This window comes from Dipteris shenzhenensis, chromosome 29 (genome assembly GCF_047967505.1).
Source record: "Dipteris shenzhenensis isolate YYH24624 ecotype China chromosome 29, Dip_SZ_1.0, whole genome shotgun sequence".
NCBI lineage: Eukaryota > Viridiplantae > Streptophyta > Polypodiopsida > Gleicheniales > Dipteridaceae > Dipteris > Dipteris shenzhenensis.
In genome coordinates this window covers 2,349,255-2,371,919 of record NC_141624.1, presented here as the reverse complement: position 1 = coordinate 2,371,919, position 22,665 = coordinate 2,349,255, and positions in this window count along the sequence as shown.

Genomic DNA, 22,665 nt, shown 5'->3' with positions numbered 1-22,665 from the left:
ATGTTAATGGTTGGAAAGGTGAAGTTCTAAAATGTTCAGGGTTGAATGTACCCTGAACAGACCTTGTGGCCAAATCTTTGTGAGTTGTCCAAACATGTTCTTGAGTGTGTTGACTCTATGCCAACATGAACTTATGTAGAAAGAGAATGTGATACAACTTTGTGATACAACTTTGTGTTACAACTTTGTGTTACAACTTTGTGTTACAACTTCTACATATGACTTCTACATGTAGAAAGAGAATGTGTTACAACTTCTACATGTAGAAATCGAATGTGTTACAACTTTGTGTTACAACTTCTACATACGACTTCTACATGTAGAAAGAGAATGTGTTACAGCTTTGTATTACAATTCCTACATGCAGAGAGAGAAACTCTCCAACTTGTATAAATACCCCATAATGGAATGAAGCCCACACTCTTTGGGGCATTGTGTTGAGTCTACTTTGGTATTCCAAGCATTTGTCTCAAGTGTCCATGCTTCCTTGCACTCCACGTTCAAAAGCATGTCCTAACCTTGCAACTCCTCCTCCCCTCTCCTCCAACCTTGCAACCCATCCTCTACCTCTCCTCCTCCCTCCTCCTCCTTCCTCCTCCTCCTCCCTCCTCCTCCTCCTCCTCCCTCCTCCTCCTCCTCCTCTCTCCTCCTCCTCCCTCCTCCTCCTCCCTCCTCTCTCTTCTTTTCCCCATGCTCTTACACCTTCTTCCTCTCCCACTCCTATGCTCCCCCTAAACCCTTTGTTCCTCAACCCTTAAACTCCATGATCTACGAGGGAGACGAGTTCTCCACCATGTACTCTACCCTGAACCTTGGAACTCCTTCTAACCTTGGACTCCTTCTAAACCCTAGAACCTCCTTCTAAACCCTGGAGCTCCTTCTAAACCCTGGAACCTCCTTCTAACCCTAGAACCTCCTTTTGAACTCTGGAACCTCCTTCTAACCTTGGAACCTCCTTCTAAAACCCTGGAACTCCTTCTAAACCCTGGAACCTCCTTCTAACCCTGGAACCTCCTTCTAATCCTTAAACTCCTCCTAAACCCTACAACCCCCAATGAAGGTGAAAGCCTTCATTACCTCAACAAAGATGATTTACGTTCCTTTTACACATGCATGTAGTTTGTTTGCTTACCGCACTTAAGCCTACGTCTCTCACCGGAACACGACTCGAGGTCCTAAGCTACACGTATACTACAACGACAACCCCAATATATCTGTAGGTGACAAAATGCCTCAGAACCCTGCATACTGAGAGAACCCAGCTCTTCCTACGAAAGCAGTAGGAAAGAGCCAACATTTGGTGCCGCTGCCGAGGAGACTAGTGTCTCAAATAGCGAGTAAACATACGTAGGTATGTGTAAAAAACAAACTACTTCAAACTTTCACGAACATAACACTCAAGGGCAAGGAGAGTAAATTTTTTTTCCATTTCTAGCCAAACATATCAACCCCAAGCATCAACCTTGGGTTACTACCTTAAGAAATTTTCTTTATTTCTTAAATAGAAGCCACATGATAAACAATCAAGCTAGGTAGTGGACAGGAATGCATAGAGCTTGCAATTTCAATCATTTTACCTTTTTTCAGAAAAGCAAACCGAGCTATCCATAAAGATTTATGGCTCAGGAAGAGTTTAGGGTTAAACCCTTAACCTAAACTCAAATCCTATAAAAACCAACTCCACCCTCTCATTCTTCATCTTTCACTTTTTGCCTCCATTCTCTTCTTCATTCTGAGCCCTACGCAAGACACTCCTCCCTCTCCATCGACCACCACCTTACTCCCATCCTCACATTGTAAGTAACTTCGAGCCCATCTCGCAGTGATAACCCAGCCATCCACCCACTGTCCATTGTTCCTCAACAATCCCGTTACATCGAGAAAGACTTGGAGAGCATTCAGGTGACCACCTCTCCCTCCCTTTTGATTTCCGTTTGTCAAGTTTTTTTATTTCTTCTCTCCCCCTCCCATTTCCACCTCCCCCTTCCCCCTCCATTTCCACCTCCCCCTCCCCCCTCTAACTCCTCCATGCCCCAACATGGCTGGATGCCGTCATGACAATGATGGGGATATCGAGCTCAATGTAGAGGCTAACAATTTCTTCAATCAAAGAAATAACAACAATCAAGGCCGATGCCCCTTGGGAAAACTGGAACTTCCCAAATATAATGGTAGGGGAGACCCAGCCCGATTCCTCCAGCATTTTGATGCCGCATGCCGCGCAGGTGGAGATCAATGCCATGAAACCAAGGTGGCTTGGTTTCCCATGGCCTTAACTGATGAAGCGTCTGAATGGTACCTAGACCTTCTCGTGGAAGAATGTGCCATATGGGACCTACTTCAAACAGAATTCAAACGACGCTTTCAAATAGAGAGGCTACAAGATGATCCTGCTCTCCAACTAAGCAAGCTCGAACAAGGCCAGCGAGAAGATGTACACACGTACCTGGGTAAGATGAAGAGATTAATCGTCAAATGTGACCCACGCCCAAATACAAAGTACCTCACGACATGGTTCATTGCAGGACTCAGAAAGAAAATCCAAAAGGATATGAAAAAGATAAGTAGCTATAAAACGTTTAGTACTGCTCATGCGGCAGCCATTGACATCGAGGATGGCATGACCAACTCAGACACTAGCAGTGATGACAACAAGTCTAATACACGAGATAAGCGCTCAAAAAAGGGTAACTCAAAGGACACTGCTGAACCATCCAAATGAAGATCGCCTAGAGGCCATGACCTTGAAGTTGAAAGAAGATATGATGTAGGCCATGGATCAAAAACTTCACTTGTCTCAGCCGCAAACTCAAACATATCCACGGTGAGAAAATGTTTGGTGTCCACATTGCATGGCAAATCATACAGCAAATGAGTACCTGGTCCTTAGAGCCAAGATCATTGCACAAGCAAATCCACCACCAAGGTTGTGGTGCCATATCTGCATCGTCGACGGCCATGATGAAAACAGTTGCATCTTCAACATGTGCAACAACCCGCCTCGAACTCAACAATACCAAGCAGCACCCATGCCAGTGTACAGGAAATTAGCACTTGCATGAGCGCTCCCAGCTCTGAGGCTAAATCCTGTTCCCATTCGGACACAAGTCCCACAACTACTCAGGAATCCGAATCCACGACCATATCCAAGAGTGCCAAACCCTCGCCAAACCCAGCTCCTCAGGCAGTTCTAATACATCAATTACAAGCTGAGGAAGTAGACTCGTTATTTGAGTATGAAGCAGAGTACCCAGTGTACTATGTAGAAGGTGTAGAGGGACTAATACTAGTTTATGCAAATCAAGTATGACCCAACGCATTTCGAGCACCAATCAAGTGCTAGCTGACATCTTTTGGATTTGTCTCTGATAGTGCATTCATCACTGTCGAAGATGACTCGATAATTGTGTTCCGTCATTTGACCTACTGACAAAAGGTTCTTGTTGAGCTTCAGAAGATAGAGCACATCATTCACCCATCCTTTCCTACCAGTGAAAGTGTTCATAGGGATAACATCTGTCCCTTGAATTGGATTTGGTGTATTGTCTATTGTGTAGATGACATTTTTTTGACTTCTAATGGCTTCATTTCTGTGAATCATTCCTGATGATTCATCATGTGAGATGATGCTCCGCTGTCGATATACCAAGGATCCTATTCCACGTGGTTGCCTTGATAGCTAAAATCCTCTTTGGGATTGAAATCAGTGTCTGGGTACACTTTGTCTGGGTACACTGTATCTGTTTGATGCATTTCCTCGCTTGCAAGAAACATATTCCCATGTCCATTTGCAAAATGACTGTGACTAGAATGTCCATCATGATGATTTCCTCTGCCACAGAAATTTCCTCAATTACTACTAGATTGATCGCCTTGATCGTACTGCTTCTTGTGGTGGCAATCTCTTTCATAGTGTCCAAACTTGTGATAGTAGTTGCACTGAATGTTTGACACATTGGTGGATGCATTCCCTCGTCCTTGAAATCTTCTGTAGTTGGAATGATTTCCTCTTTGCTGATTCTGATGCTGCTAAGGATGATGATGATGCTGACTTTGATTTTGTTGCTGATGATGACCACTTTTCTGGAATGATCTACCTCTGCCTATGCCTTTGCCTCTGTTTCTGTCTGAAGCTATGAATGCATGATCATTAGAATGACCTTTTCAAGCTTGAATAGCTTGAGTCCTGAGTTCTTCACCAAGTAAGACTGACTGAAGTTCTTCCAGTGTCGAAATTTGCCGTTGGTGGATGGCAATACTCTGGACTAGATTCTCGTATCCCTATCCTAGTCCATTCAGGATTACTTGAACCATTTCTGTGGGGTTCATAGTCTCTCTTGCTACTACGAATTGATTGTTGTAGTTTTTTATCCGGAGTACATAAGCATGACTAGTTTCGCTATTGTTGCAAAAACTCTGGTTGATCTAGTTTCTCAGTGTGAGAATCCTAGATGTGTTCTTGGACTTGTAGAGAGCTGCGAACATATCCCATGCTTCTTTCAATGTCTTGATTGTGTTGAGCTATCCTAGCATGACACCTTGCACATTCTGCTTGATCAGATGGATTAGATGATAGGCATACTTGTCTTTCTTATCCCATTTTGCCTGAGCTTGGGCAATGTGCTACAGGTGCGAAAACTGTTTGTGTAGCTGTAGATCCTATTGCTGGTGCTGTGACAATAGGTGGAGTAGAGCTACTAGTGGCTAGATCATCCAATGGTCTAGGTGTAGACCCATTGACATACTCCCATTTGTCCTGAAGTACAAGAATGTTCTCCATTCGGTATTTCCATGTACCATAATTGGAGTTATCTAACTTAGCAGATGCCTCTAGATTGAGGTTACTAGTTATAGACATGGTGCAAGAAATGTACTGCCAATGGCCTCTTGAATAGAGCAAGGGTGGAGACCCAATTCAGCCTTGAATTCAAAACAGTCATGTTCGGATTCCATCACAAACAGGAGTGGAAGTTGTGTGACAAGGGAATTGGTGGATGAGGAAGAACATGTTGACATAAATTTGCCGGTGGGGAAGCAGAGTGGGCAGGAAACTGTCAGATTGTTAAATAAATTTTGGCAGAGTTTTGCTGCAATAGCTACGGCAATTAACTGACACGGTAGGCCTACTTTTATAGATTTCTATCCCCCCGACCGATGGGATACTGGTATGGCGATGGCCGATGCTAAATTTGATGGCGACGGTTGGTGGCAAACTTTGATGGTGATGGTCAACGTTGAGTGTCTTAGGCCACGACTGGCGTGGTACTCAAATGGCGATGGGGTGGTGCTATTTTGGATGGCGACAGCCCGACGGGGTACTGTGATTGTGATAGTCTCGGTGGCGAACCTTTCAGTGATGGTTGGTGGCGACGAACGCTTTGACGACAGTCGATGGGGTAGTGACTGGAAAAATAGGAAAAAGAGATGGAAGGAGGAGTAGGGTGGGGGAAAATGTGGATGGAGCGAGGTGCACTTGTGTTGTGCAACATGATAGTGAGGTCAGCATGCAAGAACATGAGCACTTGGCAAAATTCACGAACGAACTCTAATCATCTAGTGATGATCGTGTGTGTGCATGTAGTGTGTTCGATAGAGACTAGTGTGCTACGGGTGTGTTGGGTGAGATGCCTATCGTATAGACTCACCTAGTCCTAGATGTGATGATTATGATGGATGCGGTGGAGGCGGGCACCGTACTATAGCATAGCGAGAGTGAGGAGCCATGTAGAGTATGCATCCAGCTTGTTCCTTACCTTGGATGGCAGAGGCACCTTTGTGTTGGAATTTGTTGTTGTGGGATCCGACTTCGAGTGTCCGTCCCCCAGGCGAGGTTCTTGTGCACTCTTCGTGGGGTGGAATTCGGTTCTTGTGGAGTATCTCAACTGGTGGTGGCGATGCTTGTGTTGAATCGGACCGCCCGTGGCATCAAGGCGTATTCGGTACCTTGAGGTTGGCATGCTGTATTCGGTTCATTGTTTTGGTAGGTTCATGTGGTGCTATATCTTGGAACAGGTTCTTGTGGGGCTTTCTTCGATGACTTCATGGTTTGCACTATATTCTTCTGGATCCAGGCAACTTTGTTGCCTCGGCCACCCAAGCAAGCGGTGTTGCTCAAATTGTTGGTGATGCGTGGCAGTGGAAGTTCACCATTCTTAGCAAGGTATTGGGCACAATGGGTTGATGATGATCCGTGTGCTTCACTTGCATGAGCCATTGCAGGGCTCTTGCCAAGCACTCTATCTCGGGCTTGTGGATGGTGGTGAACTGGATGTGCCCTCTACACTTGTGGCGATCATAGTGATAGATCGTGTTTAGGGAGTCGAGCTTCTTTTTTTGTTTAGAGTATTTCTCTACCACCACTGGTAGATTGAATGCTGCCCGCACTGCGTTGTGATTGATTTGGTAGTGGTCATGTCTATGTGGCACAGGAGATGGGCTGCAACTCTTCCCAAGCCTGCAAAGTTGAGGGCTTCCACGACTGCCAGGTCCTAGAGAGCGGCATATGCTGCTACGGTGTGGTAGTGGATGGTGTAGTCCCAACCCTCGTAAGCGAGTGCGAGTGGATCACACAAGCATCTAGCTCTTGGAGCCATGCTTCTCCCAATGGTGAGTGCGCTTGTGAATACATGATCTTGTACTCGCCAGCGGTTGGCATTGGGGTGTACTTTCGTGTTTTTGTGGGAGACGTGCCCGGCTGTGGCTGGATCTTCTTGGTGGAGGTGTCTTCGTCTTGTAAGTCCTCCACGAGTATTTCGACTGGCATTTGAATTGTGGCCAAAGGAGTGCTCTGAGAATCTGATGGGCCAATGGCCTTTGGAATAGGGCGAGGGTGGAGACCCAAGTCAGCCTCGAATTCAAAAAAGTTATGTTTGGATTCCATCACAAACAGGAGTGGAAGTTGCATAATGAGGAATCGGTGGATGAGGAAGAACAGGAAGACATAAATTTGTTGGTGGGGAAGTAGAGAAAGTGGGCAAGAAACTGTCATATTTTTGGATAAATTTTGGTAGAGTTTTGCTGTAACAACTATGGCGATGACCTGGCAGGGTAGGCTTGCCTTTATAGATTTCTATCCCCTTGATCGACGGGATATTGCTATGGTGACGGTCGGTGGCGAACTTTGATGGTGACAATTAACATGCAGTGTCTTAGGCCACGGCTGGCATGGTACTCAAAGGGTGATGGGGCAGTGCTATTTTGGACGGTGACAGCCCGATGGGGTATCGTGATCATGACACTCGGTGGCAAATCCTTCGACGATGGTCGACGTGAACGCTTCGACGACGGTCAACGAGGTAGTGATTGTAAAAATAGGGAAAATAGATGGAAGGAGGAGTGGGGTGGGGGAAAATGTGGATGGAGTGGAGTGCACTTGTGTTGTGCAATGTGATAGTGAGGTTAGTGTGCAAGAACATCAGCACTTGTCAAAATGCAAGGACGGACTCTAATCACCTAGTGCTGATCGTATGTGCACGTGTAGTGTGTTCGGACAAAGGCTAGTGTGCTACGGGTGTGTTGGGTGAGATGCCTACCATACAAACTCACCTAGTCCTAGACGTGATGATGATGATGGATGTGGTGGAGGTGAGCACCGTACCTATAGCATAGCAAGCGAGGAGCCATGTAGAGTATGCGTCCAGCTTGTTCCTTACCTTGGATGCTAGAGGCACCTTTGTGTCAGACTTTGTTGTTGTTGCAGGATCCGACTTCAAGTGTTTGTCTCTCAGGCGAGGTTCTTGTGTCACTCTTCATCAAGTGGAATTCAGTTCCTGTGGAGTATCTCGACTGGTGGTGGTGATGCTTGTGTTGAGTTGGACCGCCTGTGGCACCAAGCTATATTCGGTACCTTGAGGCTGGCATGTTGTATTTGGTTCATTGGCAAGTTCTTGTGGTGCTGTATCTTGGAGAGATACAGGTACTTGTGGGGCTACCTTTGATGCCTTCGTGGTTTGCACTATATTCTTTTGGATCCAGGTGACTTTGTTGCCTCAGCCGCCTGAGCGAGTGGTGTTGCTCAAATTGTTGGTGATGCGTGGCAGTGGATGAGGTGTGAGCATTGGGCGCGGCTTTCTTTGGGTAGTGAATGTGTGGGGGGGAGCAATCTTGAGGTGTCAACTGGAGTTGCTATTGTTGCATTATTATTTTTTGGGCATCGGTTTGGATCGAAGTGACATTGGGCACAGAGGATAGCATCTTGTACTTGCAGCTCTTGGATTTCTTGAGTGGAGGATGGTAGCATTGGTTGAGTGTGCAACGGTGTTGGCTTACCACTGCGGCAAGCTTTGTTCTCCTTTCAAGCTGGGCCCTTGGGTGGTGTGCTGGTGGAGGTTGGGGCTTTCAGTTGGCTTTCTTATGTCACTTCATTGTTGTGAATTGGTGAGGTCGAGGCCGAAGAGGGGGGGCTTGGTTTGCACAAGTGGACTATCATCGTTTGACCACCATTGGTAAGCAAAGCAGTTTGGGCGTGCCAATCGATCTGGTAGTTGATAGCATAGCACCAGGTTCTTTCTAGAATAATCTGCTCTTCGGTGGCTCTTCTGTAGGGAGAACATAAAAGTGTATATCCACAGCTTGGTGAAAAATCATTAAACTTAGATTTACATAACCCAAGGTTTGCAAAAGTCTCGCAAAAGTTGGCTGTTTATAGCTCTTATTGAGGCAATAGTGAGGGTTAGGGGTACTTGTATCTTTTCCCATACCTCTTGAGAGATGAAATTGTGGCTCGTGCTCCTGGGTCCATGAGTGCTTTGATGCGCTTGCGTGGTATCTATAGTTGAACAAGAAACCTGGCTGGCTCTATTGTTTGCTCATCCGTTAGTTGCATATGTTCAGTCATTGCCTTAAGAAGGGTCATTTGTCTACGTTGTCAAATCTTAGCATTACGGATTCTAGCTTCCTTGATGGCCTGGTGCTTCATCCTAGCCACCTCTACCTTGAGTTCTTTTCTCTATGCACAGCTTGAAGGGTGGGGATAGTGAGTGGTCCATAGAATCTTTTTAATTTACTTCCATTTAGGTAGCCATCCCCATTTCTGTTCCATCAAGGGTGGCTATTCGGCACGCCCCTTAGGGGATGATCTCAACTACTCGGTAAGGACCCATACCTCGGTACTTAGACTTACGTTTAGTATTGCAGACATTGTACAGGAGTGCCAAGTCTCCTTCTGCTAGGTCCTTGTTCTTGAGGTTGCAGTCGAACCACTTTTTACGTCGGGCCTTTTCTACTTGGAGAGTGTAGGTTGCTTGCAACCTTGTCTCTTCAAGCTTTTCAAGGTCGACTAGCCTTTTGGCTAGTGTGTTTTCCGTGAGTCTTTCCTTTATGGCAAGATGGAGGCTAGTTACTACATACTCCATTGGCATTACTGCCTCTACCCCAAAGGCTAACTTGAAGGGGGTACAATGTGTTGCCAACTTGTAGGAGGTCTTGTAGGCCCATAACACTACTATGAGCTTATGCGCCTAGTCGGTACGACTGGCTTCTACCATACTTGTGATAATCTTACAGCAAGTTTTGTTGGAGCTTTCAACTAAGCCATTTGCTCTAGGGTAATATTGAACATCCTTAGGGGAACCACTAGGGTCAGAGCCTTGAGCTCTGGGGTGGTGATCTGAAACCCTACTCTTTCTGGGACATCTATGTTGGCTAAGATGTGCATCTAGTTCTACCAGAATTCTGGCTCAGGAAGAGGTGCATACCAGAAGTCGTCAGTCATCCTCTTCCTTGTCACAGGGATGGAATATCTTTACAGAGGTGGTTTGGGCGGTGGTGTCAGACTCTATAGTGGCAAAGAGGTGTCTTGACAATGGGTGGGCCTTGTAGGTATGCAGGTCCACTCTCATGGTTTGCTCCTCGTGCTGCAAGTAGATATTATCATTATGCCAGTCATGCACGAGTCCTAACATTTGCAAGAAGGGTATGCCTAGGATAGCTTCATATCTAGGCTGTCGAGTGGTCCATGACCATGAACATGACAAGGTATGTGAATCCAAACACCTTAATGTTTATGCCAATAGTACTTCCAGAGGTTCAATGGTTCCTCCATTGGCTAGCTTTACTACAGATGCATCTGCTCGAGTGCAGGTTTTCCCCATTTTCCCAGCATTCCTTGGTGCAGATACTCACTCCTGCTCCCCCATCAAGTATGGCTTCCACTTTTTGGTTTTGGTAGACTATGGGGATTGAGGCGTTTGTGTCATCGCCCTCGAAATACTAGCCTAGCTTGTTGATGGGAATCTTGGGTAGGTTCTGCCCTTTATCTAGTGTTGATTGATTGGGCTTAGGGCTGGCAGGGCTGGAGGTAGTAGGAACGGCCTATTCATCCAATTGGACAGATCATGCCATAGGATGGGATTTCCTCTTAGCAGAGACACGATCGGCATTTTCACTTATGTAGATAGGAAGGCAGCCAACCCAACATTGTCGTAGGGTTCTAGTGAAGCTTCTTCCTCCATGAAAAACATGTCATCAAAGCCATACAAGTCTCCTTCATCTTGGAGGTTATGCAGCACTGGGTCTTCTTCGAACATCTTCTACATCAGATCCGGAGCTTCCGACTGTTCCAAGCTGAGGTGTTCCTCTTCCTCCACTCTTTCTAGGACCTTGAGCAATTTCGTTCCTTGATGCCCCATCAAGTGGGCTGGATGGATAGTATCTGACCCCCTACTAGCCTTTAGTCGATGCTCGAACTTATCTTGGCACTCATGCACCAAGTTCTAGGCATTCTTTATGTATTGCTTCTCTAAGACCGGGTCAGGTTAGGTCTCTTTATAGGTGGGTGCCGGTGCCAAGCCCTGCGCGTGCACTAGTTTGTTCACTTCTAGAATTGGAGGTACCTCAGGGTCACCCTGGATGGAATCCTATTTGGAAGAAGGCTCTTTGTTTTGTCTTAACTCAATGGAGTGTCTGGATGGGGACCTATGAACAAGTGGAAGCTCCGGATCAAGCTTTCGAACTCCCAAGTAGGATGGAGGGTGGGGATCGATGTGCTTTCTTTTGGCACTGGACCCTCTGGCAAAATCCTTCCAGACCTCAAGTGCATGTGGGATGTCTTTGGCTGGGGACACCCAAGCTGAACTGAGGTTCTGGAATTTCTATTAATTCCTTAGCCTCTCCTTAGCTACCCCAGAGGTATCGCACTAGTCAGCGGGATAACTCTACAGCACCGGTCAATGGGCTATGGGTATCACAACGGGCAGTATAGTACACTTTTTGCGGCAGGGTAACCTTTTAGCGACTATCGACAAAATAAGAAAATAGCACCAATCGGTGTGATGGATGTGTTGGGATATCTCAAGGTGTATGCCTCAGGCACACCTTATGTTTCTATGTGTGAGTGCTAGACGCACAGTTAGGTGCCCACAAGCACAGTTAGGTGGTGGAAGAGCCACATAGGATGATTGAGAGAATCTAGGAGCAGATTGAGGAGATGATTGTGGAGCTCTGAAGTCATCAGTGATGTCAGTGAGCATGTATGAGGTGCCTACTTAAGGACCTCACTCTTCTTCATTCTACAAGCAAGTAATGCAAGTATTCTGAGTTTGTGTCCACTCTTTGCTTTCCTTTCAGCTTTCCAACATGGTATCAGAGCCCTTTGATCCCCCTTGAGCCCATTTCTGCCACATCATCTTCTTCTTCTTCATCTTCTTCTTCTCCATTTTCCTCTTTCTTCCAAAATCTTTGAGAGCTTGGTTCTCCACCTACAGACGACCATTGCCCAAACCCTCTGAGCTGGAAACTCCTCTAGTATGGGCAAACTTCCACCTGCAAGCAATTGAGAAAAAAATGTCTCTGTTGGCTGCCATTCTCCAAACAGCGAATTTCTTCTATTGCTCAATACTCCCTACCTGCTCCGCCATTGCCTGAGCCCTTTTAGGAGTAGATGGGCGACCTCAAGACAAAGATTTTGAGCCATTTTTCAGGTCATTTTGTTCAATAACGAGGGAGAAATTGTCAAAACTTAGGTTCAGACTGTAGCAACTCTCCCGGGCAAAAGTGCACACCATTTCGTCCAACCTCTGTGTTGGACCCTCTCTGGTATATGAGCTTTCTTTTGCTTCAGAAAGCCCTCTTTTCCTTGCTTTGAAGAGTGAGCTACAAGCCCTCCAAGTTCAGCCTTTTGGTTTTGACAGTTTTGGACAAGTTTTTGAAGATGATGCTACATAAAATGCTACTCTAGCATTTCTGGTTTTTTTGAAACTTTCAATAACTTTAGTACAAGTGTGGCTTCAGTTTTGTTTTGAATTGCTAGACCTGGTTTTGATTGGAAAGTATTCATTTTAGCCACTTCTATGAAGCATGTAAGAAGAAGCATCATTGTTTGAAATTCGGTCACAAGACTTTGCTACATTAAATGCTTATATTTTGAAGCATTTCAGTTGTTATTCTAAGCCTGTAAGAGAGAAGACACTGCCCAATACCTGGGTTAGACCCTCTCATGGCTTGCTTATGCAAAATATGTGAAAAGCCAAAACATAAAGCAATGTCTTGTTATGCTACAAAGGATGAAAATGTCAACCTGACTTCCTTGTTGAAGATTGCCAAAACAATGGTTGCCAAAAAGGAAGCAACTACAAAGCCAGAGATCTACCCTCTCATGGCACTTTTATTTGACTCCAAGTACAAGAAAAAGATGAAGGTCAGATACCTAAGATATGCTTCTCTACACAACTATGGAGATGACAAGATAATTGTTCTCTTGAAGGATATGATTTTCAGATCCACTTGTTCTATCATAGTACCATCTTATAAGGCATTAGACACTGCCCATGTGGTAAGACCTTGCCTTGACATGGATATTTTGCCTCCACAAGATGAGGCATCCCATGAAGATTATGCATTTTAAATCATCTCTATGTATGCTCCAGATCTCTCTTTTTATGTCAAGGTACTCAGCCTGGATAGTCCTCCAAAATGAATGAAATAAACTATTGTGTTTTTTTGTGTTTTGTAAACACCTCTAGTCACCTTATGATGTAGGCCATGTGTATGTTTTGCTCCATGGTACCTCCTGCAGACATTGTCTGTAGACATTGTGTGCATATACATGCAGGGGAGATAACCATTGGAAGGTCTTTTTGTATCCCTTTTTGTTTACCTTACACCCAAGGGAACCCTTGCTAGCATGAGAACCCAGCCATAGATTAATCCTTGACAACCATGAGATGGCATGAGAAACTATGAGACTAGATGTATCCTTGACATAGCCTGAGGCATTCCCTTGAGGGGGGGTTTGTTGGGATATCTCAAGGTGTATGCCTCAGGCACACCTTATGTTTCTATGTGTGAGTGCTAGAGGCACAGTTAGGTGCCCACAAGCACAGTTAGGTGGTGGAAGAGCCACATAGGATGATTGAGAGAATCTAGGAGTAGATTGAGGAGATGATTGTGGAGCTCTGAAGTCATCAGTGATGTCAGTGAGCATGTATGAGGTGCCTACTTAAGGACCTCACTCTTCTTCATTCTACAAGCAAGTAATGCAAGTATTCTGAGTTTGTGTCCACTCTTTGCTTTCCTTTCAGCTTTCCAACAGGATGTATTGTGATGATAGATGGGAAAATAATTGCCACGTGGTCTACACGATCGATCGAAAGGGATATCCCCATGGGTGTAGGGATATAGTATGACACTGGATGGCGGGATAGGGACTCAACGGGATAGTATAGCGACGATGGCGGGGTAAGTGGAAAAATCAGACAATGGGATTGCACAACGATGAGCGGTGTGATGGAGTAATGCGACGGAGGAGGGAAACAATTATGACCACAAACGGAGGGGTGGGTCCATCGCACGGCGGCAGGGTAGTAAGATAGCAACGATCGGCAAGGAACTACTACAACACCCATCAACGACTTGTCAGATTGGTCAGAAGTAGCTCTGGCATGCATTAACTCTGAGTGGCAGGGTAAACCGTAGCCAGAGGTTGGGTCGACAAGGAAGCGTTATGGCACAGGGTCAACAAAGATTAACCGATGGCATCCGGCTAATGCATCGGTGGGGTAGGGAATCTAGTCGATGCGATATGGCTACAACGCTGACTCGATGGGATAGTCATACACAGTTTTACCGACAAAGATTTGATGATTTCTAAGTATTTTGCAGTTTTGGTTCATGAATTTTTGTGATAGGGGATGCTACACTACCTAATCTACTTAATGAATGAAAAACAACTTGAAAACAAACACTTTTTGAAAGTCAAAATGTAAAAACTCAGAAAAGGGGAGTTCTAGAACATGAAACTATTTCAAAACTTGAACAAAATCCTTAGTTTTGTTGTTTTTTGAGGTGCTAAGACCATACACACACCTTAGCAATCTTGCCTACTAAGTTCCTATCAACTTGAAATACCAAAAAGCATCCAAAACAAGCTTCCCAAGCTCACAAATGGCATTCCTACATGAAAAAATAGATTTATGTCCTCTCTCTCTCTCTCTCTCTCTCTCCACCTCTCTTATCTCCTAAAACTCCACTAACAAGCTCCAAGGTAAGCTTGAAAACTTGTGAATTGGAATATATCGAAGGGAGACAAGTGCAAATGCAAAAGCATACCTTTTCTCCCCAACAGTGGCACCAAAAATGTAGTGGGACTCAGTGGTGACTCACGTGTCATGGGGTAGTTGAAGATAAGTTGATGGAGTTTCGACTTCCAGCTACTCCTTGTGGGAGCAATGCATAGCACCAGCCATCCGCAAGTGTCACTCAAGTGGCCTCCGAATCGTTGCAATGTGGTTTCACATGAGGAAGTGGGAAGAGGAAGAGGGGAGGGGAGAGGGAGGAGGAGGGGAGAAGGAGGGAGGAGGAAGGGAAGAAGGAGAAGGGAGTGAAGGGGGATAGAGTGACAACAACAAAGGCACTACAATGGAAACAAGAGAACACCCAAAACACTCTCTTGGAAGAGAAGAGGGAGCTTGTATTCAAACTTGTGCAAACAACAATGAAGACCAAAGTCAAACATTTGCCCTTTTATACAAGTTACCTTTTGAAGAGAGGGCCAACCCTTTTCCTTTTTAGCACTCTCCCTCACTTTACAACCATGGGATCTTGGGCTTGTAGGGTGCCAAGGCATATTGCTAGTCTTACCGACTCCCCCTACTAGCGAAAATAGCGCTTGTGTTAACCATATTAAAGTGCTTGGGACAAACTTGGAATTAGGAGGTGGTCCTAACTAGTTCCCAAATAGCACTTGTGTTAGCCTCGCCACTCCTAAACTCGAGTGATTTGGGGCTTAAACTCCCTGAGTGCCCTCATACCTTCACCTATTTGGGGTTCGAACCTCATAGACTAGGCTCAAAACCTAGAATGACGAGGCTAGGCTTCCGTGAGACACCCACGACAACCCTGAATGTTGCTGGGAAGCCTTTTCTTTTCAATATTTGGGGATCAAATTCCCTGAGTTTGAGCTATATTCCTTCCATGGCTATTTTCATTGGTGTCGCTATTTCCTGTGGATGTGGAGCTCAAGAGTGCAAGGTGCATGCACTCTTCGTGGCCCAGAAGTGTGCATCTCCTTGTTTTGGGCAAGGGCAACTGGAACATACAGCTTGTGCACGTTGCTTGGAATCTTTGGATCCTTGGACTTTGGAGCGGGCTTTGGGTATTTGGGGATCAAACTCCTTGAGTTTGAGCTATACTCCTTCCTTGTGCACATTAATTGTAATCATTGACCTTGGTATATTTGGATATCAAACTCCCTTGAGCTTGTTCTATTGAAGTAGATAATTTAGCTTGGTCACCTTTACTCATTGATTACCTTGCATTTGGCGATTGTACTCTGTGGATGTTAACATTCTTTACAATCCTCTTGGGCCCATTTTGCTCCAAGGTACCATCGTAGCTCTATGGAATTGCTACTATCCATCAAATGACATTGCTAACTAACGTAGTTAACATGCCCCCCTTTTGATCTAGTCCCCTGGATTGTGCAAAGGTCATGGTTGTTGGAGTTTTGTCAATGAAGATCATTCTTGTGTGTACTTGCATGAACTTTTCCCATTTGTAGTGCTTCATAGGTCTTCACTAGATCCTTTGTCATGGAATTGTTGCTGGGAGGGTGGACATTGCCCATTGAAATTGGCACGGCATGGCCTAAGTGATTGCAATGGCTAGACGTTGGGTAGGTGTTAACATTCTTTACAATCCTCTTGGGCCCATTTTGCTCCAAGATACCATCGTAGCTCTATGGAATTGCTACTATCCATCAAATGACATTGGTAACTAATGTAGTTAACACGCCCCCCTTTTGATCTAGTCCCCTAGATTGTGCAAAGGTCATGGTTGTTGGAGTTTTGTCAATGAAGATCATTCTTGTGTGTACTTGCGTGAACTTTTGCCATTTGCAGTGCTTCATAGGTCTTCACTAGATCCTTTGTCATGGAATTGTTGATGGGAGGGTGGACATTGCCCATTAAAATTGGCACGGCATGGCCTGAGTGATTGCAATGGCTAGACGTTGGGTGGGTGGATTGGAGCTGAGTACTTGTGATAGTTTAAAGAAAGAGAATGTAAAAGAAAAATCTAAGGTTTAAGTAAGTAGGAATAAGGTGTTAGTAGGGGTTGATGTAAGATTCTACTGGTATTAGTGTTACGAGAGTAAGTATAGTGTATTCTCATGCTCCTTGTTAAGTCCCATACTTGATTTGAGTGGGATTTTTATTGGATTCTTATCAGACCATGACTTTGAGATGCCATGTTGGAAGTTTTGCATGACATTTTCCCTTGGTTCTCTGCATTGAATTCCTTTTGAAACCCATTTTATGGATTATATTTCATTGAAGGTTGTGCTTGTAAGTATTTGAGCCCAATAAGATTGTGGCATCATCTGGAGCTTTACTTGTCTGAGTCATCAAATCGAGAGGAGTCTAATAATATAGCATACAAACTCTAAAAATGAGGAATATGGCTAAAGCAGTACAGAGAATATTGGGTTCTAGGAAAGTCCTTTAAATTAAAAGTGAAGTTAATGAAGGGTGGGGTTAGTAAATGAAAGCAAAAACAAATCTTTTAGGCTCACAATAAACTCATCGAGACCACTTGTGATTGGATCAAATTTACCCTTCAATCAGACTCATCCTATAGAGTTTTTGGTATGGGACCACTTATTGTCCCTTATGTGGAGGATTGGCTTGGGATACCAGGGGTTGATGTGTCTTTGATTGGCCCTAAACCTTGATGAAGTTATTAGGGTTGCATACCCTTTTTTGTTGAATATTTTCTTTTCATGGTAGCAACATTTTGTTAAGGTTTCTGGTATCTTCTGTTGTAGTAGGTGCTTGTGGATCTACTCCATTTTTAGGAGTAGGTCCTTGTGGGTCGATTGCTATGGAGTTAATTGAATGTCATACTGAAGGGTGGGTTCGTATTTCTTCATGGGGAAAATTGATGAAGGCCTTGAGTCTTGCCCTTTGTGGAGCTTGCAATAGGTTCTTGTGTTACTACTCCCTTCTTGGGAGTAGGTTCTTGTGTAGCTATTGCTCTAGTAAAGGCTTAATTTTTGGTATTGTACACTCAAACCTTTCAGGTGTCTCCTCTTATTTTGTGGCTCTGGAGGGGTGAAGCTGACCATCATGCAGGAATGAGAAGGTGGGCTACCGTGTTGATGACTCTTAGGGATCCAAATTTCCATTGTAAGATCCTTGAGGTTGGGGTAGTTCCTTTCTAATCCCATTTTTTTTGTTCTTTTGTTAATTACATCCTCTAGCCCATTCAACACACATTGTCTCACCATAAGAAGGTGATATATGTCCTGTGGAGAAAATATGAGTAGGACCGTACTATTTCAAAGATCTTGTGCTTTTGTTGAGCCCAAGTTGCTTTTGAGAATGTTGCTAGTGAAAATAATTTGTCATTCTCATTGGAAGGTTCTTGTGTAACTTCCATTGTGTCTGGCATGGTTGGTGTGACACGTGTAGCTATCACGAAGCTTAATGCCAAATTTTGTACTAAGAAAGGTTCTTGTGTAGCTCCCAAAGTAGACTCCATTCTTTTCATGGTAGGTTCTTGTGTTACTGTCTCTTTTTTGGAGACAAGTCCTTGTGTAATTGCCATTTTCCTTGAAGATGATGCAATGAATGCAAACACATTTTAGTAGACTGGTGATCGAGTAGGTTCATGTATTACTGTCTGTTTTTTTGAGATAGGATCTTGTGATAGGAGGTAGAGGATGATATTTGTGTGTGATCCTCTTGTATTGGTACTTTTCGCTTGTCCTTGCAAGTAGGTTCTTGTGGCTTTACCTTTTTCAAGGTATGTTCTTGTGGTTCTGCTCTCCAATCTTTGCCTTGATTTTTCATAATTGAGAGGCTTGAAGTTGATGTTTTCCTCTCATTTTGTTGGTGATGAAAATTTTTGAGGCACATTCAATCTTGTTCTTCTGCTCTTTATTTAGCACATTCTCATTACTACTTGAAGATGATGGAGATGGTCTTGTTGCACTAAGTACCTTGCGTACCCAAATATAAGTGTTCCCAGGGTATTACCCCAGGCTTGTAGTAACCTTGTGGGAACCCAACGGTATCGTACCTTCTTCATTGGGGATGGTGACATTTTGTTCTCTGATGTCAGGGTTTGTTGTTTGCATACTGGGCTGGCTTTTGATGTCGAGGTTTTTTTGGAACCCAAATGTATGTTTCACCTTCCAAGTACCCTTTCAAACCCACACTTGCTTGGTTTCTCTCCTTTGTGGTTGTCTTTGATGGTGAGTCTCTTGTGGAGGTTGAGAGATGGAAGTAGACATTGATGCTGATGCTTGAATGTTTGGGCCGATTGGTAGTGATCAACACATCTTGATGGGTTGATTCATCACCATGCAACCCTTTGTGAGTGTCTTGGGCCCAACTTTTACCAAGAATTGCAGCTTTCCTTAAGGTATCTATAGGAGTTACTAAAACCTTGCAAAGCACAACGTGATTGTCCATGTAAACATTTAGCATTAAAGAACCAACAATTGACAGTTCATCAGCTGTAGATTTAGACTAGGGGTTGTTTCCCCTTGACCTTGCATTGAAGGGTAATCAACTTAGAATCAAGGCCTCAACTTTGTTGGTCAATACATGCACTTGAGGTCAAGAAGAGTCCTAGGAGCTAGCCTTGAAACGAAGGATAGTGCTGCAAATACCCTCGTATTGACCTACACACTCAGCTCTACATCCTTAGGGTCAACAAGCTCCAAAAAGTTATTATGCCTTACAGGAACCACCACAAGGTGAATGGTCTAGCTCAATAGAGTCCATAAGCCTGGACGGAGACATGGGAGAACCCACCAATGTTGGAGCCTCAGTGGCTCCAAGGACTAGCCTTAATGATCCCTAGTTTCCTAGCCCATCTACAACTAGATTAAGGGAAACCTTATCCAATTTCATGGGTAGACTTGGCCTAATAGAACCACAAACATGCTAAACCCATTTGCTAGGGAGAATGGGGTGCCCAACCATCGATGCTAGAAGAAATTAGGGAACCACGTCCCATTGTATCTACTAGCAATGAAGTACCACCACATCCATTCTTTAATTAAAGCCAATCATACAGGGTGAATTTGACACCAGACCCCCCCAAGAATTTCAAATGCCAAAACAAAGAGGACAATGGAGTGGTCCAAAAGGTCATCAGATAAGACTCCCTACATCTAAAGTCCCTTCATTTCCTACTTGGCCATAGAATATGGGAAGGCTGCCATACCCAACAACCATCCCTCATATGCCTATGCGTGCATGGTGAACACGCTAGTTCCCAGAAGACCTCCAACTCATCTTGATACGCCCAGCCAATTGGCAAGTTACACTGCAACAAATGCCTAGTGGGTCAAGATCCTCAAATCCTACATTTGTACAGCAACCAAATACATGGAACCCTCCATCGAGACCACCAATGTACAGAGTATGGTCACCATATCCTTAAGCTCCACCTACTCCACAGATGGTACTTACCAAGATGAGGCAATGTGAGGATCCTCATGGAAGCACTAGGAAGGAGGACCATGGCTCTAATATTTATGAGGAAAGACCAAAGTCCTTCTAGATGGAAACCCATCATGATCTCTAACTTAATCACCAAGTTCTTAGGGGAAGGAGACCCAATATCCCATGTTGAGCATTTTGAACAGATTTGTAATACATTTGGTGATATTGGGGATCTAGACAAGGTTAGTGCTTTTGGCTTAAGACTTGATGGCAAAGCTAGATGGTTTAGAGCATTGAGTCCAGAGGAAAAAATTATTGGGACAAGTTGCAAAAGTCCCTTATAGTGGGGTTTGCCCCCAGTGGACCCAAGTGGAGTCAACTCAACTAGCTCTATGAGGTCAAGCAAAAAGAGACCAAGTCTCTTCGAGATTATATTGCTAGAATCAAACACTTGAACTCCCATTGTGAACCTCATGAGAGAATGATTGATGCAAAGCTATTGCCACACTTCCTCATACGCTTGTAGGACTATAAGCTTCATGACCATCTTTTTACCATGAATCCCCTATCGCTTGAGTTGTGTAGCAAGGCTACTCTGCGATTAGATGACAACATGAAAGAAAAGGCCCAAGGAGGGAAGACCACATCCACTTTCTTGAAAGTATCCCAGACCTTGAAACCCAGTACTTCAAATGAAGTCAACAACAATGGCAAGCCCTCCCACCAAGGGTGTGAATTGGCTACTAATTTATTCAATCAAGTAAGCCATCAATTGGAAGGAGGTATGACCAAGGAATCCCCTAGTAGTTTCCACCTATTCCCAAGTCATGATAATGTGTGGTGCAGGATTTGTACCGAGAAACATTCCACCAATGAGTGCCCTTTCCTTCGAGAGCAAGGCCAAAACTCTATTGTGCCCATTGTGGATGATGGGGGAATTATGAGGCATCACAATGTCGATATCCTAAGATCACTCCCCAGCCAATGTACCAACAACGGCCACCTCTTACTTTACCTACACCACAAAATTTGTCCAAGCAAGAGCAATTAGCTATCTAAGGAGGCAATTCTACCAGAAGGGCAATTTAGTGCTCAAAATCCCCCATTACTCCCACCCATACCGGGACCTCAACCCCCATCATGACAAATCACTCCCATGAAATCAAGTATTGGTGGAGGAACTACCTAGTATTTGGAAAGAACCATTGTGCATTGGGTGTGGAGTTGATCACCTCTATAAGGATTGCTCAAGGCAAAGACCAGTAGTGCTAGCTATTGCACCTAAGAATGCAAGCCTTAATCTTTCCAGCATTGAGAGAGGCCAAATGTCCTCCGACCCTTAAATCTAATTACAAGGGCTCAAGTTAAGGCCTTGAACAAAGGAACTTCGAAAGGAGACCACAAGGGATAAGGTAGCACATCGCAACTTAGAGAGGCAACTCCATCTATGTGTGGAAATGCTAAATGAGCCACTAAGGTTGGAAAAGGCCATGATAGGGTCATCATCCAGGATGGGTTTAATGAAGACACTACCACCCTGGCCAATCATCTTCTTTTGGTGGTACATCCTCAAATGGAGGCTTGATCAATCCTCCTCTCAATGGAGTCAAGGAATCACTAAGTACTCCTATCCAAGGTAGTGCCTCAGTGTTCAAAAGTCAGGATGAATTTTGGGAGTTTTTATTCAATATTTTTTGTGTGCAGTGGGTGCTACACTACCCGATCTACCTACTCAATGCAAAAAACAACAAGCAAAAACAACTTTTGAAGGATAAGTGGGGTGTCTTGCAAAAAGTGAAACTTTATTCTTTCAAACCACTTTGAAAATCTCTCCTAGAATAATTTCTTAGTATTTTTGTTGGGATTTGCTATCACACACACCTTAGCAATCACCCAATCTACCTTTCTACAAAGCTAAGCTTGCTCAAGGATTTGGCTGGATCAAAACGCCTCCCAATAATATCAAAGAATGATGCTATAGTCCCCAACAAATTATACAGCACAACCTAAAACTGTTGGCATAAACTTTGCCTTAGAAGGGCCTATTATAAACTCCAACAAACGAGCCATTTCCTCCTTGTTGAAGGCTAAAACATTGAGCTACTGATTGACAAAGCTACTACTACTAGCAGAAGGTTGGCAGCAGATCCAATAGCTGCTTTACAAACATAATGATTTATAGGTCCTTCAATGAACTCCATGTCTCGAATTCAGCCTTAAAAGATGCTTGCTCACCCTTACTGGTGATTTTTGGCACTTTTTTTGCTTACTCACGACCCGATCTAGGGCAGTTCAGTCTTGATTTATCAAAACTTTCAGACCAGGTAATCGGAACAACTAGAGGCTACAAGTCATGCATCCACTCTGTAAGTGTGTCCCTAACACCTGCTTGTTCTTGCCAATTTATTCTCTCCTTGATCTTCTTGTCTGCTCAACCAAAGCATCAATCCAATCATGCAAAGTCCTAGTTCCCCAATGTACACACTATGGGAGTACTTCTAGTGCAGGGTGCTCTGTTAGCACAAAGCTTGCATCTATCCTTGAGACTAAGGCCATTCTTGACCCTCAGATGAAAGACAACAAGAAAGTGCACAAGCTACCCCGCGAAGTCTCGACCTTCCAAGTGGTCAGATGGGGTGTTGCCAAACACTATACTCAATACATATCTAGGGTCCTTTGGATCCAGAGAGATACCCAAGATGAGGTGGAGTAGCTCAAATATGATAATACACCACCTTACTTCAACACTTACAAGAGTGACCAAGGAGTCCAACAT